The sequence below is a fragment of the Lithobates pipiens genome, unplaced genomic scaffold (genome assembly GCF_037356315.1).
Source record: "Lithobates pipiens isolate NorthernLeopardFrog02 unplaced genomic scaffold, aLitPip1_a1.2 Scaffold_28, whole genome shotgun sequence".
NCBI lineage: Eukaryota > Metazoa > Chordata > Amphibia > Anura > Ranidae > Lithobates > Lithobates pipiens.
In genome coordinates, this window is record NW_027507789.1 from 207,643,271 (window position 1) to 207,655,325 (window position 12,055).

General features: G+C 44.9%; 1 protein-coding gene across 2 annotated transcripts in view; it reads left to right on the plus strand.

The window, feature by feature from the left end:
- The window catches only part of LKAAEAR1 (LKAAEAR motif containing 1), a 121,921-nt gene that overhangs the window by 65,238 nt on the left and 44,628 nt on the right, over positions 1–12,055 (plus strand). Inside the window, exon 1 of one of the 2 annotated variants that reach the window (XM_077460382.1) lies at positions 3,238–3,384. The exons of the other annotated variant lie outside the window; for it this stretch is intronic. The gene's annotated coding sequence lies outside the window, so the exon portion shown is untranslated. Of the gene's footprint in view, positions 1–3,237; positions 3,385–12,055 lie in introns of those variants that run through there. 2 annotated transcript variants of the gene reach the window in all.

Below are 12,055 nucleotides of genomic sequence, written 5' to 3' on the forward strand. Positions count from 1 at the left end.
TTATATAAAAAAATCGACATTCTATCGAAGTATATCAAAATATCAACATTGTATCAAAGTATACCAAAATATCAACTGAAGTATATCCAAATACCTACTGAAGTATATCAAAATATTGACGTTGTATCAAAGGATATCGACATTGTATCAAAGTATATTAAAAAAGACATTGTATCAAAGTATACCAAAATATCAACTGAAGTATATCCAAATATCAACGTCGTATCAAAGGATATCAACATTGTATCAAAGTATATAAAAATATCCACATTGTATCGAAGTATATAAACATTGTATCAACGTATATTAAAGAATCAACATTGTATCGAAGTATATCAAAATATCAACATTATATCAAAGTATACCGGAAGTATATCCAAATATCGACGTTGTATCAAAGGATATCAACATTGTATCAAAGTATATAAAAAAAACTACATTATATCAAAGTATAGCCAAATATCGACTGAAGTATATCGAAATATCAATGTTTTATCTAAGTATATCAACATTGTATCAAAGTATATAAAAATATCCATATTGTATCGAAGTATATCAACAGTGTACCAAAGTATAGAAAAAAATCATCATGGTATTGAAGTATATCAAAATATCAACAACTTATCGAAGTAAATCCACATTGTAGCAAAGTGTATAAAAATATCAACATTGTATCAAAGTATATCAAAATATTGATGTTGTATCAACGAAATACACTATATTGTCAAAAGTATTGTGACACCTGCCTTTACACACACATTTTCCTTTTGGGGCAAATTTTCTAAATGTATTGTTTCCGTACCAGTCCAGCTGAGTTGCACTGGGTTCTCCTTGACCGCAGGTGTCGCTGTCACCGCCGGCAAGAATAAGAACGCAGTCTAGCTGGGTGTATTGAATGCCACTGTTCTTTCAGAACCAGCCCAGTGGGAGTGTTCTCCTGCTGTGCATTCTGGGAGGTGGTATTTAAGGTAATGCGGGTCTGTTCCGGAGAATATTTTCTGCCTGTTTGGTTCTGGTCCTCCTGACCAGCCCCATGGCCCTCCTGGCCTGGGGTGCGAAACCATGCATTTCAAGTCTTGGGGCTGGCTAGCCCGAGGCAACGCAACTGCAGAGACAGGCCTGAATGGATTTTGGGGCCTATTGATCCAAAGGTGGTCCGGTGCCATCTCATCTAAGGGAGAGGCCCAGCAACTGTAGAAACCCCAGGGGAGGACTCTTCAGGAGAAGGCCGTGCGCAAGGCTGGCTTCTTTGTGGAGAAGTCCGATCCCCCAGCTTCCTCCCGTATGTTTCTTCCGCCAAAGTGCTGGGCATCCAATAGGTAAACAAGTTTGAGGTGTTGACTCGGCCACCAAGTTCTCCAGATCTCAGGTGAATCAAGCATCTGTGGGATGTGCTGGAAAAACAAGTCCGACTCGTGGAGGTCCCACCTCACAACTTGCAGAATCTGCTACTGAAGGCTTGGTGCAAGATACCACAGCATGCCTTCAGAGGTCTAGTGGAGCCCATGCTGAGATGGGTTTTGGCAGAAAAAGGGGGACCTACTCAGTTATAGGTAGGGGAGGGTCATATAGTTATGGCTGATCGGCAGGGGCGGATCCAGGGGGGGGCAATGGGGCAATTGCCCCCTCTGAGAATACGGCCAGCGGGTGACAGCGCGGCCGGTTCCGTGGGTGACTGCACTGAGTGCTGGTGAGTGGATGGGTGAGGGGGGGCAGCTGGGCGGCTTAGAGTCTGAGGTCTGCTGGCCAATCAGGAAGCCAACTTGTAGACCTCAATACACAGGCATTGATTCAACTTGCATCAAAATCGCGTAACTTTCAGGTCGCAACAGTGGAAACCTAGGCTAAAGTGAATTTTAGGGCAAACAAATACAAAAAAATCAAAACATTTTTGGTAAAAGCTGGGTTCACATATAGGCAAATTGGATGTGATTTACACCACATTCACTTCACATAACATCTGAGTGTGACCGGCTTTCAATGGAGCATGTCAGGGGTGGCTACGGTGCGAATTTGAAAAGGATCCTTTGCATTTTTGGGTCTGGTCCAGGTGCGAATTCAGGGAAAAAGTTGCACCTGAGGCTGGGTTCTATTGCGAAGCAGGAGATTTTGACTGGCTCTCTATGGAGCCGGTTCACACATCTCCGCTGCACCTCCAGTGCGAATTTGCACAGGACTCCTGTGCGTCTTTTGGTCTGTTTCAGGACCTGGAATGGTTAACTGGGGAGGCACCGAACCCTTGCTGTGAGCCGCATGTGAAGATAGTGTGAACGCAGCCTTAATCGATGAAAACAAACGCACCGGACACCAGACTGCAGACCGTAGCTGGACCTGTGTGAACTAAGGATGGGCTTGGGCGTGTTCGCAACTCCGCTAATCACAGGCAGTGAGACATTTCCCCGATCCGCAGCTGCACAGATGGGGAAATGTCTCACTGCCTGTGATTAGCGATTCGGAGTGTGAGCTTCCTGGTGGGTGCGGGCACGTGGAGTTGCAAACATGTCTGCATGTGTTCGCACAGCCCACGTGCAGAGCCCGCCAGGAAGTCGGCACAGCGCAGCGCTAATCACAGGCAGTGAGACATTTCCACATCTGTGCAGCTGCGGATCGGGGAAATGTCTCACTGCCTATGATTAGAGATGCGCAGTGCTGAATTCCTGGCGGGCGCAGGCATGTGGAGTTGCGAACGTGCCAGAGCCCATCCTTAGTGTGAACCCAGCCTTAAATTTGTGTAAAATGGCGACATACTTCATTAAGCTGTGTATTATGTTAGCCTATTAGCCTTTATTAGTACATTGAAAAGGTTATGAATGCAGACTGTGGGTGTAATAACTCATGACAATGTTGTAATTATTGTTTATGATGGTTCTGAATAATAACTTCCTATATACAGTAGTAATCATATTCAAATATCCAAGCTTTATTTATAATATTCAAATGTTTCAAACTTTATTGAATATTATTACTATATAGGAAGTTATCATTATGACTGTGTTAGCCTCTCATTAGCACGTATTTGTACACTGGGAAAGTTGCTGCGGCTCCTTATAGACAGGCTCTGGGACTAAATAACATTAGAGCCGCCATGTCCCTCTTCAAAAGCGAGTTATTACTGAGCACACAAGCAGTTATTTATTTCCCCAGCCTGCCACCCTTTCCTCTACACGACACAAGCCCCGCCCCTCTGAGAACTTCTCTCAGCGAGACCTGGCATTGGCCGCCGGGGAGTCACGTGCGCGCAGAGGCGGGAAGTTCTCGCCTGGTTACCTGGTTGCCTTGGCGACGTTTGTCAACAAAGGTGTCATGGCGGCCTGAGGAGGACGGCAGCACCACATAGGAGGAGTACTGAGGACGGATGTGGTGCAGGAGAGAAGCCCGTGTTAGGTAAAGAAAATGGCAGCTGGTTGTATTTTCACACGAATTCCCGGGAAGTTTTGGTGCTGTTATCATTCTGTAGTTGCATAGACCCTCTTTACAGTCCTGGAGGACAGCTGAGTCAGGGTGTTCTGTCACATATGGCGACCCATTATATTTGGATACCTGCTGGACTGTGCATGCGTGACGCTGCCATATGTGTTCCACCCCTGATTCCAGGTTAAAGCCCCACCATCCAAGTGGACATAGAGTTAGATTATAATAATGCCGAGCGAAGTGAGGCTGTGCCGCAAATGGCCCTGTGTTGGAATGCATATGGCGGTGCCGTGCATGCGCAGTCCAGCGGGTAGCAAAATGTGATGGGTAGCCGAATGTGATGTGACAAGGGTACCAGGAGGAGATTATTGCTGGAGGCTGATGAAGCAAGAGAGACACACAACTCTCACCACTGACATGTTTCAGGCACTGGGGGAAGTGTTCAGGCTGGTGGTGCTCAAAGGACAGTCACCCTGTCTAGCCAAGGTTTCCACCCGCTGGCTAAGTCCCGCCATTCAACCACGTGCCGCTCGGGGCAATTCTGGCATTTCTCACATGCAAAGACCAGGCGTTTTCTGCCACTTTTTGTATAAATGTGAAAATATTGCTAGAAAGTACTTGGAACCTCCAAACATAATAATAATAAAAATATATATATATATATATACACACACAAACAGCGCCTTGCAAAAGTATTCCCCCCCCCCCTTTGCCATTTTTTATGTTTTTATGCCTCACAACCTGGAATTAACATGGATTGTGTAAAGATTTGCATCATTTCATCTACAGAACACGCCCACAACGTTGAAGATTTTTTATTGTGAAGCAAACAACAAATAGGACAAAATAAAAGAAAAAGTCAATGTGCATAACTATTCACCCCCCCTAAAGTCAGTACTTTGTAGAGCCGCCTTTTGCGGCTATCACAGCTCCAAGTCACTTTGGATAAGTCTCTATGAGTTGCCACATCAGTTACCACTGGGATTTTTGCCCATTACTCCTTGCAAAACTGCTCCAGCTCCTTCAGGTTGGATGATTTGCGCTTGTGAACAGCAATCTTTAAGTTTGACCACAGATTTTCTATTGGATTGAGGTCGGGGCTTTGACTAGGCCATTCAAACACATTTACACGTTTCCCTTTAAACCACTTAAGTGTTGCTTTAGCAGTGTGTTTGGGGTGATTGTCCTGCTGAAAGGTGAACCTCCGTCCTAGCCTCAAATCACACACAGAGTGCTACAGGTTTTGCTCAAGACTATCTTTGTATTTACCACCATCCATCTTTCCCTCAACCCTGACCAGTTTCCCAGTCCTGACTGCTGAAAAACATCCCCACAGCATGATGCTGCCACCACCATGTTTCACAGTGGGGATGGTGTTCTTTGGGTGATGTGATGTGTTGGGTTTGCGCCAGACATAGCGTTTTCTTTGGTCAAAAAGTTCAATTTTAGTCTCATCAGACCAGAGCACCTTCCTCCATACATTTTGGGAGTCTCCCACATGCCTTTTCACAAACTCAAAACGTGCCATTTTGTTTTTTGATGAAAGTAATATCTTTCTTCTGCCACTCTGCCATAAAGCCCAACTCTATGGAGCGTACGGCTTGTCATCCTATATACAGATACTCCAGTCTCTGCTGTTGACCTCCAATGTACGGGACATTCTTCGCACTGACCTCCAATGTAAGGGTCATTCTTCGCACTGACCTCCAATGTAAGGGTCATTCTTCGCACTGACCTCCAATGTAAGGGTCATTCTTCGCACTGACCTCCAATGTACGGGACATTCTTCGCACTGACCTCCAATGTAAGGGTCATTCTTCACACTGACCTCCAGTGTAAGGGTCATTCTTCACACTGACCTCCAGTGTAAGGGTCATTCTTCATACTGACCTCCAATGTAAGGGACATTCTTCGCACTGACCTCCAATGTAAGGGTCATTCTTCATACTGACCTCCAATGTAAGGGTCATTCTTCGCACTGACCTCCAATGTACGGGACATTCTTCTCACTGACCCCCAATGTAAGGGTCATTCTTTGCACTGACCTCCAATGTAAGGGTCATTCTTTGCACTGACCTCCAATGTACGGGACAATGGGCTTCAAGCATCACACATTGGATATTTTGGTGCCCAGGTACATTTTCCCTAAATAGCTGAAAATGCTCAGTAAATACTGCATGAACAGTTATTTAAACTCAATTCACAGAAGAATATAAAGAATTAAAGGCATGCAGTAATTAAGTAGTGGTCCAAGCATGCAGTATTTAAGGAAGGTGGAGTGTGCACAGCCTTGTTACTGCTGCTGTATCAAAACAGACCTGTGTCTGAAAAGCTGTGTGCCCTGTGTGAGACCACATCCCTGACATTGAGGGGATAGAAGCACAGTGGTGGATGAAGCAGTGAAGACTTACACCACAGTCCAAGTGTTGATATGCCTGATTAACTTAGTGGTCCCAGTAAGAGCAATACAAAGGGGGGATTTCTTCCATACATCCTCCTGGTTTACTTTTGCACATGCGGAGGTGATGTCTACTGGTGTCAGCATCTCACTATAGCTCTTCCTATAATAGACTCTGTCTCATATCTTTTTGACAGCAGTCCTTTATATAGGATATAGGGACTATATGGATTGAATTTTTCGACTGCACAAAGGAATTGGATGTTAAAGGGGCTGTAAAGGTTAATTTTTTATTTTCTACATAGGTTCCTTTTAAGCTAGTGCATTGTTGGTTCACTTACCTTTTTCTTCAATTTCGCTTCTAAATGTTTTTTTTCTTTGTCTGAATATCTCACTTCCTGTTTCTCCTCAGTAAACTTCACACCATCATCCGAGCGGTGTTTAGTCAGCCAGAACAGCTTACTGAACAGCTTACTGAGGAGGAACAGGAAGTGAGAAATTCAGACAAAGAAAACAAAGAAAAAAAACATTTAAAAGGGAAATCGAAGGAAAAGATAAGTGAACCAACAATTCACTAGCTTAAAGGAACCTATTTATAAAATAAAAACTGAACCTTTACAACCCCTTTAATGTATGAATAATTGATCAGCGCTGCTAAAATCTGTGTTTATAGAGATTTTTCTGCTTTATATGTTTTTGCATTATTCTTGTTTGAATGTGCCTGTAAGCAGCAGCTGAAATGTTGTAGGAAAGTCTATTTTTATTTTATTTTTACTTCTTTCCATTTTTTAGCGCTTGTATTTATAAGGAATAGGGTGGTCGTTTTGCTTATAAATATTTTGATAGGTATTTAAGAAACGCGTGTGCCCTTGTACACACGGTCGGACATTCCAAAAACAAAATCCGTCTGATTTTTTTTCTGACGGATTTTGTCCTAAACTGGTGTTGCATACACACGGTTGGACAAAGTTGTCGGAAAATACAATCGTTCAGAACATGATGACGTTTGTTCGTTATGACAGGACTATGTTGTGGCTAGTAGCCAATAGCTTTGGTCTCGTAATTTGATCTGAGCATGCGTGGCACTTTGTCCGATCAGAATTCTCTACAAACAATCGCACAAAGTCCGATCGGATCATGTTGTCGGAAAATTTTTATATCCAGCTCTCAAACTTTGTTGGTCGGACATTCCGATGGAAAAAGTCAGATGGAGCCCACACACAGTCAGATTATCTGACAACGCGGTCCGATCGGACCTTTTCCGTCGGAATTTCCGACCGTGTGTACAGGGGCTATGATTTAACTGGTTGTTAAAGAGGAAGTAAACCCTAATGGGTTTACTTCCTCTTTCATTCCCTGCAAAGGTAAAGCATAATGGACTACTATGCATCGCATAGTAGTCCATTATGGGTCACTTACCTGACACAGGAGCCAGCAAAGTCACCGCTGTCCCCTGTAATACGGCGCATCCATCTTCTCGGTGGGGACTTGCCGCTCTGCCGCTGTCATTCGGCGAAGCCACAATGACGTCACTCCCGCGCATGCGCACGGGATCCGCCACTCGCGGCATATCGCCGTTGACCGCGGCGCGCTCAGTGCGCCTGCACGCTGCTGTCTACGGCGCATGCGCCTTAGACAGCGGTGCCTGTCTTTCGGCAAATATCTCCTAAACCGTGTAGGTTTAGGAGATATTTCTTGGACCTACAGGTAAGCCTTAATCTAGGCGTACCTGTAGGTCAAAGTTGGTTGTAAGGGTTTACAACCACTTTAAGTAGTGGACAGCAGCCGGTGTCCTTAACCAGTAACTGCCATGGTTGTTAAGAAACGGTGTGGGGCTCCTCCCCAATCCATACCAGGTCCTTTGGTTCTGGTATGGATTTTGAGGGGAACCCTAATGCCAAAATGTAAAAAAAAAATGGCGTGGGTCCCCCTCAAAATCCATTTCAGACCCCTATCCGAGCATGCAGGCCAGAAAAAGGCTTGCATTTTTCTGAGACCTAATTAACCTGATGACATGAGAAGGTTGAGAAAAGCTGTTCTATAGAATATATGAATATAGAATGATCAGGACAACACGTAATTGTCATGAAAGCACCATAGATGTGGAGACAGATGTAAAATACATGTGATGGTGTAGTTTGGGGATCGGTGATAACAGACGGGTGACATCGAAATGGTGGAAATGGCAGATTATAATCTGTGTGGCTCGCTCTCGCAGGTAACCCTTTGCTGGCTGCTGAGAGCACAGAATATACTCCTTTGTTTCCAAATTATAGCATTATTACAAGCCTGTAGTATCCTATTAGTGCCGCACTTACAACTTTTGCCTATTTAATGGGCACTTTTCGTTGTTAGCAAAAATAAAAGCCCATTTAATTGGCCTGGCGGGATTGTCAGCTCGTCACGGTGCTACTAATTATCCAGAATGGAAGTAGACGGCGCTGGGCTCTGCGCTCGCTCCCGTGTCATCAGACAACGCGGCCTCTCTGTTTGCTTCATGTAAATTGATTACACAGCGTTGCTCTCCATTTTCGGTCCTGGGCGCACATTAGCACACAGATGAAAACAAAAGTTAATTTGCATTTTCATTACAAAAGCAAAAAAAAACACATATGTCTGTGGATGTAAGAATGCAGGGCTGTGATGTGACACCTCGGGGGTTATTAATAATCAACACTTTTCTAGCAGAGAAATGTATTCAGGGTGATTTTTATGTCATTATTTATCTCTTTCTGTCTCTTTCTTCTTACTCATCTTTTCTTTCCAGGGCCATCTTTAATATTGATTGGACCCTGCCCCTGGGCAAAACTTTTCTTGGCCCCCCCATGCAGTTGTGCTCTCAAACCTGCTCAGAGTCATACAATAAATAGCAGCTAGACTCAAAATCAGTTTACAGAATGAGATCAGGCAGTTATTGCGATTGGTTGTCAGAGGTTACAGTGTATCATTTACCGCTCACTGACTGGTTGCTAGAGGCTACAGCACACATTATGGCTCACTGATTAGTTGCGAGAGGTTACAGCACATGATTTCTGCTTGTTGATTTGTTGCTAGAGATTACTGTGGATATTACCTCAGAGGGGCATGATATACATATCAATGCTGCCTGCCGCCACTATTTACATATGAATGGCGACACTATTTACATATGAATGTTGGTAATTTCCATGTAAGCACGGGGTCTGCAGGTGAGTCATCTGTATGCAACAATAGGGCAGAGCTGGGCAGCATTGCTAGCAGCACTTCACACTGAGATATTGGGAAACAGCACAGGACTAAAACCTTGAGGGACAAGGGAATTTAAACCAGGATAGTTGGCAAGTATGAGGCAGCTGCTTTGGGCCCCACAACAATGACAGGGCCCAGGGCAGCTGCCCCTTTTGCCCTGCCTTAAAAACAGCCCTGCAAGTACTACCTGTGTACATGAAACACAAATCACCTGGTGATGAAGGGATGATTGGCTGTAGCAGTTGCTGGATAGCTTAGGCAGCCAATCAGATGATGGTAAGTGGGAGAAGTTTTGTCAGTGACACCATGGAAACATTTTGTATAGGTACTTCATTCTGTTTTCTGGGGAAGTCCAGTCAACAGTGTATCTATATATCCATGCAGTATCCGAGTCTTGATATCGATTCATGGTGTCCAGAGTGATTCTCTGGACATGGACACCATGGTAAAGATTTAGGCTGGGTTCTCACTTGTGAGAATTGGATGCAGGTTTTCCCGCATCCAATTCTCATAACAGGACAAGACTGTGCCCGGCTGTCAAGGAGCCGGTTCACACACCTCCAAGGCAGCTGCACTGTTTCAGGTTCGAATTTTGGTCCTGAAACTGATAACAGGGACTCACCGGACCCGCTGCTGTGAGCCGCATCCACAGCAAGTGTGAACCCGGCCTTACTAAACCTGGAGCACTCGGGATCTGGTGCAGCTGTGCGTGGTGGCCAATCCGATTCTAACTTTAGCCTGTTTAACCACTTCCCGCCTGCCCAACATCAAATGACATTGTCAACTTTGAGTGGTTATACCTGAATGATGTCCGCAGGCATCATTCAGTTATCTTCTTTTAGAGACGGGGATTCCCTTCACCAAAGGAACAATCATAACGGCTGTTCAGCTGCTTGATCGTTCTTACAGGCGGCGGGGGAGACAACAATTTTGAAGACAGGTAATTTTTCTCCTTCACCGATGTGCACTGATGAGGCTGCACTGATGTGCACTGATGAGGCTGCACTGATGTGCACTGATGAGGCTGCACTGATGTGCACTGATGAGGCTGCACTGATGTGCACTGATAGGCTGCACTGATGGGCACTGATAGCCTGCACTGATAAGGTGGCACTGATGGTTGGCACTGATGGGCACTGGTTGGTGACACTGATCTGTGGCACTGATTATTAGACAGTGATGGGCATTGACAGCACTGGTGGGCATTTATGGGTGGCACTGTGGGCACCAGTAGGTGGCCCTGTGGGTACCGGTAGGTGGCACTGGTAGGTGGCACAGTGGGCACTGGCAGGTGAAATTGGTGGGCACAGCGCTGGATTTCTGAGTGAGGGACCGATGTCCCTCTGACAGAAGCCGGTGATCGGCTTTTTTTTAGCGTGAGGGGGAAAAAAATATAGATTACTGAGCTTCTGTTTAGATCACGTGATCAGCCGTCATTAGCTGACAACTGATCACATGGTAAGGGGCCAGGATCAATCCCTTACTCGGATCTGTGATCAGCCGACTGGTAGACTTGGTGATCACAGAGCGCTGATGGGGGACTCCAGTGATTTTCTTTTTTTCCACCATGGAGAAAATAATAGCATAATCTATAGACTGCTTAGTGAGTAATTGTGGGAGACCTCTTATTTACAGGAGATGAGGGAAATTATTTTTCTATACACACCTACACAGGTTGAACAGGGATGGACTGTTGTCTTTATTCAACCTTACCAACTATGTAACTATATGTTACTATGTTTAATACGTCATTCTTCTTTATATTTCTTGGTAAACCAAAGTCCAAAAAGGAAAGTGGTGTGACCAATTCCTCCCAACAGAAAGATGTGAAGTAGTGATGGCCGAACGGTTCGCCCGGCGGTCGTTTCGCGGCGAATTTCGGCCGTTCGCGGTCCGCTCGTTCGCTCGCCTATTGCCGTCGTTCGCCCCAGCGGACTTATGTGTTTAATGTGTAAAAGAACTTTGACCCTATGATGACACATCCATCATGGGGTACAGGACAGCCAATTGAGACATGACAGCACATGGACACTTGGACATTCCCCCTAACCTATAAATACACCCGATCCGGTGGCCATTTTACATTCTTTCTTCTGTCACTATAGGGAAAGGTTGCTGTGTGGAGTAGGGAGAGATAAATCGCTAGCTATTTGGTACACAAAAGTTCTTTTCAGGACTGGTATAGGTGTTGGGTGTATATAGGTTTGCTGTGCTACTGATTGTTGCAGCAGCCTGAGTGTCTTTTGTCAGTTTAGAGAAAGGGAAAGGACGGTGTGTGCTACAGGGAGAGTCAGTTTAGTCGTCATCATCATCATCATCATTAGCTGTTACTATCAGGTCCACAAAAGAGCTATTCCAGTAACCACTAATCGTTCCAGTCTCCTCTTTTTTGCCACTTTGTATAAGGACAGGAAGGAAGCAGTGTGTCAGGCAGTGAGGGTCAGTTTAAAGAGTTTCTGTTACTATTAGTTCCACAAAGGTTCTTTTCAGGACGGGTATCAGTGGTATGGTAATAGGCTTGTACACGTATAATATTCTTTCTTCCAAATATAGAAAGAATATTATACTTGACTGCTGCCCTTCTGCTGCAGTCTGCTAATCATTCACAACTCACTTGTTCCACAAAGTTCTTATAAGGACTGGTAACTTGGTCTAGGGTGCTACAGTACATAGGGTTGAGTGAGGTACAGTCTGCTATTCTATAAGGACTGTTATCGGTCCACAATACATAGGGTTGAGGTGCACCACTGCTGACTGCTGCCCTATACTGCAGCAGTCCTTCATTGGTATAGGGACTGACGTACAGTCTGCTAATCACTAACACACAACCTGCTTGGTCCACAAAAGTTCTTATAAGGACTGGTAACTTGGTCTAGGGTGCTACAGTACATAGGGTTGAGTGAGGTACAGTCTGCTATTCTATTAGGACTGTTATCGGTCCACAATACATATGGTTGAGGTGCACCACTGCTGACCGCTGCCCTATACTGCAGCAGTCCTTCATTGGTATAGGGACTG